This window comes from Perognathus longimembris, chromosome 4, assembly GCF_023159225.1.
Source record: "Perognathus longimembris pacificus isolate PPM17 chromosome 4, ASM2315922v1, whole genome shotgun sequence".
NCBI lineage: Eukaryota > Metazoa > Chordata > Mammalia > Rodentia > Heteromyidae > Perognathus > Perognathus longimembris.
The window spans coordinates 2,418,120-2,431,271 of record NC_063164.1 but is presented as its reverse complement, the minus strand read 5'-3'; positions in this window follow the sequence as shown (position 1 = coordinate 2,431,271).

Sequence of the window (13,152 nt, the reverse complement as noted above, 5' to 3'; positions counted from 1 at the left end):
TCAGCCGTTCAGCAGTCCGTCCGTCCGTCCGTCGGGTGAGTAGCTGCTGGCCTGCCAGGGCGGGGCGGTGGGGCCAAGGAAACAGGGCAAGTTCCGCCCCAGGTGCCCACCGGCGCGGAGACGGCTGCTCAGGGCCACCACCGGGGCCAGGGCAGCTCAGGAGAGCGGGACGCTCCTGGCCAGGAGGAGAGCCCGACGGGGAGACCTCCACGGAGGAAATGCTCAATGGCATCGGACATGGGCCATGTGGTGGGGGGGCAGGCTGGGCCAGGGTGTGGGGGGGGGGAGGGCAGAATCTGGGGTGGCAGCAACTGGGTGGGGGCGGAGGGCAGAGCTGGCCTGTGGGAGGCCCGGGGGAGTTCCCACTGGAAACAGAATCACAACAAAGCTCTGCCTTCCCTGTGTCAGTCTGTCTCCACCCAGAGGACCTGACTTCCTCAGACACCCCCCCCCCACCCAGCCTTGCACCTGCTGGGGCTGCCTCCTGGGGCCTAGGTGGTCCTGGGGGACCCCCCCCAGCCTTGCACCTGCTGGGGATGCCTCCTGGGGCCTAGGTGGTCCTGGGGGACCCCCCCCCCAGCCTTGCACCTGCTGGGGCTGCCTCCTGGGGCCTAGGTGGTCCTGGGGCTCCCCGAGCTGAAGAACTCCCTACTCAAGCAGCTGGGAGCCGGGGGAGGGAGGGATGGGAGCGGTTCGCCTGGGAAAGGGTCCTCAGAGCCGCAGAGGCGAGGGGCGGCGGGGCCCCTGGGGCTCTGGGGTTGGAGAAGTCCCTGTGGGGCCCCGGCACCCAGGAGACCCAGGCAGGGCGACCATCGCCAAGGCCGTGGCAGGGCAGGAGCGCGGCCCCTGCTTGCTGGCCCCTTTGGGGATTGATGTTTCCTCTGCTTCCTGTGTACCCCACACCAGCTGGGTGCCACGCATCCATCCTGGTGCTCGGGGGACCCCTGTGGGAAGAAGGGTGTCGGGGCGGGCCCAGCCCATCCTAGCCAGCCCTGCAAGGGACCCTCAGGGCTCCAGATACAAGCCCAGGCCTCTGCGTGACGGAGGAGGCACCCGGCAAAACGGGGTGGACACAAAGGGCCATGTCGGCTTCAACACTTAGATTTGCAGTATACGGGCCGCCATTTGTTCTGGGTCCTTCCAGTTGTAGAGAAGGAGCCAGCTCTCCTGATCTCGTTCCACGACTGAGGAGCCCAGACCGCCACAGGAAGGCAGAGTGGTGCCAGCTGCGTGGCTGGCCGGGAGAGGCCCCCCCCCCCGTCCCCCCTGCACCCCTCTCCCCTGCAGCTGCCACCCCTTCGTTCCTCGCCTCCCCCTTGCTCCGGGACCCCCCTCCCCCCCTGCCTGGACCTGGCCGTCTCCGCATCCCTGGGAAGACTCCTGGCCCGGCAGACTGGGCCTCCACATCGCCAAAGCCCAGGGCCCTGGCCTTCACCAAACTCTGGGCACTGCGAGGCCCCGCCCACACTGGGTCACTCACAGAGCCCCCCTCCCCCTCCCTCCCTCCCCTCCCTCGCCCCTCCCCACCGCCCCCTCAGGCTCCTAGCAGACCTGACAGTTGGCTAAAAATGGGCCACCGAGGGGCAGTCAGCCTGCCCGGATCCATCCGGCCACGCGGATTGTCAGCAGGGAGAGCACGCTGGCGGAGCCACCCCGTCCCAGGCCGGGGGTGACCGAGGGAAGATGCCTCAGAGAGGACAGTGACCCGAGAGAAGAGACCTCCACCCCAGCCCCAGCCGTGGCCGTGAGTGCTGGAACGTCCTCTCCTGTGACGGTGACAGCCAGCCGCGGGGTCTGTCCCTAGGCTCGACCACATGGCCTTCCCCGCGGCAGCCAGTGAAGAAATGGCACCCAACGGCCATGCGGGCCGCCCCGGCAAGCACCTGGAAGGCAGAGGGCGGGGCGGGGCCAATGACTCGGCCTCTGGTTCATCAGGTGCTTCTGGCCACACAGTGTGGAGGGAACATTGCTCCCTGTCCTGCCAGCTGGCCCAGCCTGCACCCTGAAAACCCTTGGGATCCCCCCGGCTTTAGACTGTCACCTGCCACCCAGAGGCCAGTGTCTGAGGGTCGGCTAAGCGTGGAGGGAGTGAGGGTCACTTCCGGCTGCTTGCTGGCAGCTCCCTATCTTTCCGACCCCCCCCCCCCCCCGATTGATCTGCCTAAGAAACAAGGCCCACGGGCCCCTCCCTGACCTGAAGCCCATGGATGGGCCCCAGCTTCCCCGGGGGCGGGGGGGCTTTAGATGCAGAGCCCTGGGTGCTGCGCTGGAGGGCAGGGTGGGCAGGGGAGCAGAGACCACCGGCTACCTAGGTCTCTTAGATGCCCTCTGTGGTTGAGCTTGGAAGTGGAGGCCACCAGGCCCGGGTCCACGAGACCTTACGGCGTGCTTAGCCCTCAGGTGGGGGGGGTGGGGGGGCCTCACCTAGAGGTAAGGAGAGGCCAGGAGGTCAAAGCGAATGGCGACTTCCTGTTGAAATTATGCTTTATTATTTTGTTTCTGTTTTTGTCTTCGTGTCTTCCCTGGGGCTTGAACTCAGGGCCCTGTGTGCTGCGCTCAAGGCCGGCACTCTGCTACTCGAGTCGCACCTCGGCTTCCGGTGTTGTTTCATGGCTGGCTCCTTCCTAGAGGGCCTAACACAGCCCAAGAGAACCCCGGCTGCCCACACGCGGCCTTCCGTCCCACGAGCCCACAGACACGTGGCTTCCACGTCCTACGACCAGGGGCGTGGTGGGGGCCTGCAGGTCCCCCCCCCACAAACCCACAAACCCAGCCCAGGAGCAGCCAGGCCCCTGAGCGGACCCATCCCCCGGCAGGTGCTGACCACAGCGCTCGCAGCCTGGGCACCACCGCCCGAGACCATGCAGACATGGAAGATAAAATGAACATCAAGAAAAGCCCCAGTGCCGTGGCTCACGCCTGTAATCCTCGCTACTCGGGGGGTTGAGTTCTGAAGACCTTGATTCAAAGCCAACCAAGGGCAGACAAATCCAAGAGACTCTTATGTCCAATCAACCAGCAAAAGACGAGCAGGGGAGGTGTAGTCCAAGTGACGCAACACCAGCCTGAAGCACAATAGCCAAGCAAGGGTGCAAGGCCCTGAGTTCAAACCCAATACCGACACAAAAACAAACAAACAAACAAAAGATATTGTTTTAAGGAAGCTAGAATCCTTCCTCTCTGGGAGCTTGTAAATCCACTGGGGCCAAAGAAAGCTCCACACGTGAAATGATGTGGGGTTCAGTCATCCACCCCCGTGAACGCTGGGATGCCATTGCATGGGGCCCCTGAGGGTAAGGAGTAACTGGAGCCTCGGGGCCCAGCCCCCGAAATGTCCAGTGCCCTGAAGGGAATGCCCACCTTCCGTGGGGGACGTGGAGGCAGACAGTGGCCTGCCTCAGTCTCCATAGTGCTGGGGATCCAGCCGGGGTGGAGACTCACTTGTAATCGTTGCACATGGAATCCCTGGTCACAAGAAGAGATGCCACCATGGGGGACGAGAAGAGGGTCTCTCCCGTGTGCTGGAGGACGCCCCGCTTCACCCTGAACTCCGCCGGACCAAGGAGGACAAAGCCCGTGCCTTGTTCTCAGGCGGCATGCGGTGACCATTCATTGGCTTTGTGAGTGAATGAATGGATGGGGAATGGACAGGTGAGAGAGTAACTGAGTAGGTGAATGCCTGAGAAGGCGGGTTAACGGGCAAGTGAGTGGGTGGATGGATGAGTGCGGAGTGAATGAATGAATGAATGACTGGCTGGGGGAGCGAGCCAGCCGGCCGGTAGGTGGATGCAGGCTTCCCGCCTGCAGCTCGGCCGGGCCGGGAAGGGACGGCCGTGCGAGCACGTGGGTGGACGGCGCTTCCCTTGGGAAAGGAATTGGGTTGAGCACACTGCACGTCGAGGGTTCTCCACGATCCGCTCACCATCACTAGGAGAAACTGCAATAAGTGCTCGCCCAATGGGAGGAAACAAAGAGCCACGCGTGCCTCCGTGTAGGGCTCTCTCCCTCTCTTACACACACACACACACACACACACACACACACACACCTCACCCTGCGAGTCAGGACAGCCAGTGCATTGGCTGAGAGAGGGGCCTGAGCCCTTCCTGAGCTGGGGAAACTGACGGTGGTTTTGCTCCTGAAAAAGAAAAAAAAAAAAGTCTCCCGAGCATTATTCAGCAGAACAAAAGCCCTGATGAAATGTTTGTGCTATTTTAAAACTCAGAACACTTTTGAAAAGTCGTGCCAGAAATACAGCCAGCCTCTTGTGGAACAGAGGGAGAGATTGGGAACATCTGTGCTCCCGTCCCGCGGGGGAGGGAGGGCGGGCTGGAGGGCTGATAAGGAGCGATCGGCCCCGGGCCGGAGGCGGGCAGCTTGGGGTCCCCGGCCCGCGGGGGGGCTGGGCTCCGCACTCCGGGCCCAGCCATGCGACTCCGAGGCCGTGGAGGGTCAGCCCGCACCCGAGGCCCCCCGCCCAGGCAAGCCTCCCAGAACACCGGGCCTCTGCCCTGTCCGGGCCCGCGGGGCTCCTCCGCACTGAAACGCAGGCGTGCAAGGACACGGGGAGTGTGCGGAGCTGGCCGGCGCGGGAGCGTGGAGCGCGGAGATTTCCCACCGGACGGGGTGGGGGCGGCTCACCCCTTACCTTCAAGTCCTGATCTAACCTGGGGCTCTTCCTGAGGCAAACCATCTGACATGGGTACCCGAGGCCCTCGACAAAGGGAGAGACAACTGGAGGGACTTACCCCAGCTCCCTGCCAGGAAGAGAATGGCGAGGAAGCAAAGCACCACCCATTATCTGTGCGGGGAGAATCTTCCCATTCTGCGAGACGAGGCGCACAGCCCTTCCGGAATCCACCCCAAAAGATGACATTTGTCCCTCAAAGGTCAACTTGGTGCTGTAAGCAAATGTTACTTGGTGTTTTCATTGGTTTGGTTTTGTTTCTTGCTATCATTTTTTTAAAATACTTTAAGTGAAATACTTTAAGTAGTGTGTACTTGTACATCTAAACACACACACACACACACACACAGTTTGTTGTTTTGTTTTGGCAGTACTAGGGTTTGAACTCACGGCCTGGCACCCGCCAGGCAGGCACTCTACCCCTTGAGCCATGTCCCTAGCCCTTTTACCTTGTGTTAACATTGGAACAGCGTCTCAGGTGTCTGCTGAGGCTGGGCTGGGCATCCTCACACGCGGCCTTGTCTGCTGAGAGGCGATTCTCATCTTCAATTGCCTTCCTCTCCTAAGAAGCCAGGGCTGCAGGCATGGGTGGCCGCATCCAGCTCTACCGGCCGTGAGAAACGTGCGGGCACGCGCACGGGAGAGCCGACTCCTCTCAGTGGCATGCGCCCCACGTCTCAGGAGCCCCCTTACTGTGGAAACACCCTGACACCGGCTCCCCAACGTAACAGTTGGTTTACTGAAGATGCGACATTTCCGTCCTCCTCAGGTTCAGTGTGCCCCGGTGTGGTCAGTCTGTCAGCCTCCAAAGTCACTGCTTCTCTATGCCTATCATCATAGCATAGTTTTCCTGTTCTGGAATTTTCTAGAAAGGGAATTGTGCAGGTTCGGGAGGTCCGGCTTCCTTCACCCAACCTATTTTTGAGATTCAGTCACCGTGTGTGTGTGTGTGTGTGTGTGTGTGTGTGTGTGTGTGTGTGTGTGTGATTATTGACAAGCACTGTGTCTGTAACTACAATGAGTTTACCCCAGCACCTGTGAGCAGGTGTTGGGTTATTTCCATGAGTGGCTGTCGTGAATCACGCACACGTGAATGTTCTGGGACAATCCTCGAGTGGCGTGTCTTCATTTCTCCTGGCGAAACACCTAAGCATCGAGTGTCAAGCTGCTGCGTCATGGCAGGTTATGTTTCTAAGTCATTCAGAGGTGATCTGAGGCGGTAGCCCCTCCCCCTCCCCCTCCCCCCCCCCCCCCCCCCGCCAGCAGGCCCTGGCTCGATGCCCTCACCATCATTTGGTCTTGTCAATCTTTCCAGTCATAGACATTTAATGGCGCCTCCAGCCGCCTCACTGGGCTGTTAATGGGCATAGCGTTGCTAATGAAGACATTGGGCTTCTTTTAGTGTAATTTCGATCATTTGTAAATCTTCTTTGTGGGTCATTCATCGGCTCACACCTTCATGTATGTCGTTCCTCTATCTAAATGTCTTATTCTCTTATTGATTTGTAAGAATTCTTTACATATTCTAGATACAAACTTTCTGTCACACCTATGTATTGTGGCAATTTCCTCCCAGTCTGCGGTTTGTGATTTCATTTTCCTAGAAGAATTTTATAATTATCAGGATTTAACAATGTTAATGCAATTCAATGTCTCCGTTTTTACTTCACAACGAGTGCTTTCTTTGTACTCTTTAGGAAATTATGGCCTAGGACATGGTCTCAAAGATTTGTCTTTGAATTTTCTTCTATAAGTAGCTCAGATTTTAAGTTTTGGTTCAAAATCTGTCATGATTTAGTATTATGCATGGTGTGAGACAAGGGTCAACTCTTATTTCTTTCTCTTATTAATACCCCGTCATTCCAAGTCCATTTACTGAAAGACTTCCTTCTATCCACCCAAGTACCTTGGGTCTTAGTTGGAAATCAGTAGATCTCTAGGGGAACCTGAATTCTTTCCCACCACATGCCTGGCAATTCCCACATCTGGGTTGTTCGTGAATCTTTTAGTAGGTTATGGGAGCCTGAATTCTTTAAACGCGCTTTTGGTTCTGTTTTCTGTATTTCAGTTTGAGCCATTTTATTGGCCCTCTCGTAAATTCGCAGATCCCTTCTTCTGCATTATCCAGTCTCTTAGTGGGGTGGAGCGGGTGGGGCGGAACCCGGAACCCAAGGTCTCCGGGTAGCCAGCTCTCCACTGCTTGAGCTACATTGTTTCCAGCTTCTTTGTGGTCCTGTCTCATTCTAACTTCGCCTGCGCTGACCCTGAACTCCCAGTCTTCCTGCCTCTTCCTTCTGATTAGCAGGAATTACAGATTTGTACCGCTAAACCCAGCCAGGTCAGCAAGTTTTTAGCTGCAATTGTGCTTTTGGTTCTATAGTGTCCATTTGGCTCGTTCTCATCACTTGAATGTGTGGGTTTCATAAGATGGACTTTCATCATGTTACTTAGTCCAATCTGGAACTTGTGGGCTCAAATGTGATCTCCCAGCTCAGCGTCCTGAGTAGCGGGGACTACAGACACATACCACCGCATCCGGCCGCTTGCTTTTCACAGTCCCTAAATCTCAGCGGAAATTCCCTGTACCTTTATCGATCATGTCCATCTTTCTCATTGTTGTACTAAAATTTCAATATCTGGGTTATTCATGACTGTTTTCCAATAAATTATTTTTTCCTCTTGATTAAAGACTCGTCTTGTCTACCAATTCTCTGTGCTGGAGAGGGCAGGCAACATCTTGGAGAAACTCTGTATTCTGTCGCTGGTCTCTTATGAGGCGTGTTGAGTTTGATTCTAGCTGGTGCTCCGCTTACCATGATCCCCTTCGTCTTACCGAGATTTGGGTCTAGGCTGTGTCACTGTGTGTCTAGCTGCTTGTCCTATCACAGCTCTTGGTCCCAAACTGTGAACTCGCTGTGAAGATGGAAATCCTTCTGACAGGTCAGTGAGGGGCTCAGATGTTTGACAAGTGTGGTTTTCAGCTCCCTGTCCCTGTAACAAAACACCTGACATAAAGAGGGAGGGAAAAATGTATTGGGGCTCAATTATTTTGGGAGGGGGGGAACAGCATTTTCCTACATTGTTCAAGTTGGCCTTAAACCCCCAGTTTCAGGTTCCCAAGTACTGAGATCACAAAGAGAGACCTCTGCATCCAGCCTGACTTTAGAGGTTCTGCCCCGTGGTCACTCGGTCCTGTGGGGTTTGGGCAAGACAGGACGTCATGAAGAAGCAAAGCTGCTTTCCCCCATGGCGGCCAGGAAGCTAAGACAGGAAGAGAGCAGGCTCCCAACAGTCTCTCAAGACCACGCCCCCGTTACCTAACGTGCCCCCTTCAGGCCACCCCCACTAAAAGTTCTACCACTTCTCTAAAGCAGCACCGAGCCCTCCGGACCACATGGGCCCTTGGGCAATGCTTCCAAGCCAGAGCACCACACCCCTGAAATCCGACTCTACAGCTTGACCACCTCAGCACCGAGGCTGGGCCTGCTCAGCTCTTGCAGGCTTCCAGCTGTTGCCTTCCTTCCAGAGCCCGCCCCACTGCCCCTCCCCGACGTGTGACTCAGGCCCCGGCCACAGAGTCTGGTGACTTAGTATCTTGAGACCCAGTCTTCTATGGGTCCGTTTTCTGGGGTGCTTCTTCGGGATCTGTAGCTGCACTGTGGCTCGACACTGACCCGTGACTCCTCCGTCTGGCTGTCCTGATTGCCCGCTTGCTTAAAGCCCGAGCGTGTCCCGGGGAAGCACGGGCCACAGGGCTCACCTGTCTGCAAAGCCCGCGGCTGAGCCCTGCCCTGTCTGCAGTTGATGACTCCCTTGCGTTTCCAAACGCCATTTCTTTGCTTCAAGGTTTATATGTGCTATTGGCAGAAGGATTATTTTGACATAGCTTTACGGCCATTTGCAGGAGCCAGACTTCCACGGCAAGTCCTCTGTCATTTGTGTTTTAAAAAACAACATCTATATTTATTGTCATCTGTTTTTGAAACACCATTTGATTCAATAGTTTGAGTAACCAACTGACTTTAGCATTCGAGGAAACGGAGTTCCTTACTAGTGAAGAACTCCCCACAGTGTTTGTCTTTTGAGAGTATAAAGAAAGTTGAGCTGGTCGCCCGTGGCTCTAAGCTCAGCTACTCGGGAGGCTGAGCTCTGAGGATGGCGGGCAGAGCCCCGGAAGGGAAGTCTGTGAGACTCTTATCTCCAATAAACCAACCAAGGTGGGACCCAAGTGGTAGAGGAACACCAGCTTTGGGCAAAAAACTATGGGATAGCAAGCACCCCAGCCAGGGGACAGCGCCCCCCCCCCCCCCCGAGAGGCACGGCATGGCATCGCAGCCCGCAAGGTGCTCAAGCTCACCTCCTGCACTCAGGTCAGGGAGGGAAAAACGGAGTGCTTAACGCTGAATACGAACTCCAGCATTCTAACTGTCAGCAGTCCAACGTTTATAGGGCCACCTTCACTCCCAAATCCCATGCTCATATGACCCCCCTCCCCCCCCCCTTTCTTTTTGCTCTCCTGCAAGAGAAATCTCGCCAGGTGCACTGGGGCATGCCTGCAATCCCAGAACTCAGGAGGCTGAGGCAGGACGGTTGCAAGCTCCAGGGAAGCCTGGACTGGACTACGGGGCCAGACCCCACCTCAAAACCACCCCACCACCAGAAACAGCAGCAGCGACACACACACACACACACACACACACACACACACACACACACACAGTGTTCCTCACATGCGTAAAGGAACTCTCCGCCTTCCCAAATCTAAAAGAACCTTGATTTACAACTGAAATGTTTCTTTATTTTTATTAGAGTACATTAATTGTATAAAGTAACAGGACTGCCAGGTGTCAGTGGCTCCGCCTGTCAGCCTAGCTACTCAGGAAGCTGAGACCTGAGGATTGAGGTTCAAAGCCGGCCCAGGCAGGAAAGTCCATGAGACTCTCATCTCTAACTAGCCACCAGAAAACCAGAAGTGGTGCTGTGGCTCAAAGTGGTAGAGTGCCAGCCTTGAGCTGAAGAGCTCAGGGACGGCACCCAGGCCCCTGAGTTCAAGGCCCACAATTGACAAAAACAACAACAACAACAAAAATAAAACACCGTGGGCTTGGTTCTTTTTTTTTTTTTTTAGCAGCACTGGGTTTGAACTTGTGTCTGCTAGACCATTGTTCTACCACTTGAGCTATGCCCAAGCCTTTTTTCTGCTTTAGTTTATTTAGAAGGGTTGGGCTTAGGTGTGGGGGGGGGGGGCGGGGTGTGGTGTCATAGATCTGGTGCTTGTGCCTAGGCAGGCTTTTGACCACAATCCTCTTCCCTCTGCCTCCCAAATAGCTGGGATTACAGGCATCTATCACCATGCCCAGCACACAAGTGTATAATGTATTAACCTCCCTGTCCCTCTCTTACCGCTTCCTATCCCCTCCCTCTCCCCTGGCAAGGCCCCTTCCATTTTCCTGTCACCTTTGTCTCTAGGTGTATAAGAGAGAAAACACTTGTCTTTCTGAGTCTGGCTCATTTCCTTGATTCCTGGTGATTGACCTCAAGGCCTCAAGCATGCTACGCAAACCCTCTACCCTTTCAGTCACTCTCTAGTCCTGTTGTTTCGTGGTTTGCTTTTTGAGATAGAGCCTCCCTGGCTTTCCCAAGCTGGCTTCAAACGCTCCTTCCTGAGTAGCTGTAGGTCTTGTTCTTTTCTATGGCTGAATGATAGCTACTCTCTTGAGAACATGTACCACATTTTATATTCATCGGTTGGTGGGCAGCTAGGCCGCGTTCATGACCAGGGTTCTGTGAATGCCACTGCAGTGCACGTGATGTGCAGGGGTCTCCACGCTCTGCTCTGATTCCTTCAAACGGTGTTTTCTCACGGAACCTCCATCCTGAGCTCCATCGTGGTAGCACTCGTATGCAGTCCATCAACCTGCAGCCTCACCAACGTTGACTGACTTTTGTCTTCTTGATGACCGTCCTCTCTTCAGTGAGATGGGGCTCCAGTGGGGCTTGAGTTCTATTTCACTGATAGTAAAGATGCCCAGCATTTTTTTTCCTGTGTAATTAGTGGTCATTGTTCCTCATTTGGAAATTATCTAGTTCATGTGCCAATAGGTGCACTTTTCTCAGCCATTTTAAATTACAGACACAATGAAGAATAGTGTGTGTATGTATTTGTAGGTGTGTATATGTGTATATGTGCATGTGTGTGTGTATGTATGTGTGTGTTGCTGTGGATCAAAGGGCTTCTTATGTAACCTTGGTGCTTGCCGGGCAAGGATTCTAGCACCGACCTACCTCTCCATCCCCCAAAGAGCTCAGGTTGTTAAACAACTCCCACAAGTATTTGTGCATTTGTTTCTACATCGATTATGTTCATATTGATCACCATCATACATCCAAGTGCGTAGGTCGAGCCAGCGAATGCAGCTGAAAGGAGGCTCACCAGGGATAGGAAGCATAAATCCATGTTCCAAATAGTTTGGGCGATGACGAAACACTCTTTTCCATTTGATAACAGAGGGGATCCAGGTGGGTGGCTCGCTCTCGTTAGACAAGGTGCTCTCCCGCGGGGCCCAGGCCCCCAGAGCGTTCTGCTCTCCGTTGTGTTCTATGTTTCCTCAGTAGGAGCTCTCACGGTTGCCCAGGTGGGGCTGGCGCGGCCATCCTCACACCTCCGCCTCCTCAACTGGGAGAACAGGCAGGCACCACGGTGCCCACGCCGAAGCCAAGGGAGAGTTCCCAGCTAGAGCAAAAGCTATGCTTCTCATTGTCTTGGGATTTGATGTGGCTGGGGGCGGGGAGGGGAACGGGGAGACTTGGGGAAATTATCTTTTGGAGAATCTTCAAAATCTTTGAAAGCCAGCTGTCTTCTCTGAGTCTTAGTTAAAACGAGGTTATGTAGCCCATAAATCTACTTAGCCTGGTCCGCTGAAATACATCAAAATATGCCCAAATTTATAGAATGAGACAAAGCCACTGCTAGGCCTTGGAGATGCTTGGGGTATCCTTGTGAGCTGACATGTGATCACTTAAAGTGAGCTTATATCCAAACGTTGGTCACATTTAATGTGGCTTATGAATACCTATCAATGGAAGTTCCAATATTTTCTCCTTCTACAATCTAAAATGATCTCCTGTACTCTGCTATATAGACTCCAAAATCAGGAAGTGCATTTGCTGCTAGCTATCGATGCACAGGGGATGAAGTGAGTCAGGTGCCAACCGTGGCAGAGTCAGTAAAAACGCTCACGCCTGTAATCCTAGCTGCTCAGCAGGCTGAGCGCTGAGGATCCCAGTTCAAAGCCAGCCCGGGTAGGGATGTTCAAGAGACTCTTATTTCTAATTAACCACCAAAAAGCTGGAAACGCAGCTGTGGCTCAAGTGGTAGAACACCAGCCTTGAGCACAAAAGCTAAGGGATAGTGCCAAGACAAATAAATTAATGGATTTCGTAGGTAAATATAAATGTAGGGGCTCTAACTTCTCAGACACCGCCCCCCCCCCCCCGGCCAGTCCCTGAGGTGGTGAGGATGTGGACGGCTTCGGAGAAAGGGAGGAGAAGGACCAGGAACCAGACATCCTGCCTGTGCCCAGCCGTCACTCACCCACAGCCGACAGTGACGCCTGTGTGGCCACGTCACTCCGGAATTGGGGGGTAAGAGAAGAGTTCTGATGCAGAACAGGGAGAGGATGGGAGGGGAGAGGGAAGGAAGGGAGGCGGAAGGGCCTGGGGAGGAGACAGGAGGAGGAGGAGGAGGAGGAGGGGACCTAGGAGGTCAGAGAGGCATCTTTCAGAAGGCAGAGGCTGGCACGGTGGCCACGCTGTGGACGGGAGCCGCGTCCCTCTGGGCATCGCCACCTCCTCTGAACCGTCCTGCCCGGCCTCCCGCCAGCCCCCGGCAGGGAGCAGTGTGGGGGAAGGAAGGCGCGGACCCACGGGAAGCAGCCTGCTCTGCTGTGGGGCTTCCCCCAGCACGTGGGGCTGGGGAGATGGTGAGCAGCCCCCCTAGGCGCTGGCAGAGAAAGACAGCCAGTACCTGGGGCTCCTCCGACCAGGGTTACGTCAGTGAGCCCGCCTAGGGTGCTGTGCTGTGGATGCGAATCCCAGGGGCTTCCCTCTGCCCAGGCCTGCCAGCCGAGGCCCCGGCTCCAGGACAGCGGGAGTGAGCACGGCCCGTCGCCCCTGCCAAGGCACCTGCTCCCTCCTCTGCCCCAACCGCCCTCTCCTGTGTCACCCTGCTCTGCCACTGAGGGGGTCCCGGACTCACCCACTCCTCCCCTCAGCGCCCGTGGCCTTGCTAAGGACCCCGCAGATCTGGCCACACCACTTGGTTGGAAACAGACTGAAATGGTCGCAGGTAACTGATGTCTCTCCTTGCACAGTTCCCGTTCTTCCCTCCCTCCCTCCCTCCCTCCCTCCCAGATCCTGCCATCCCGAAGTCCTCCCCAATCCTCACACACCCCGGTGGGCCTTAC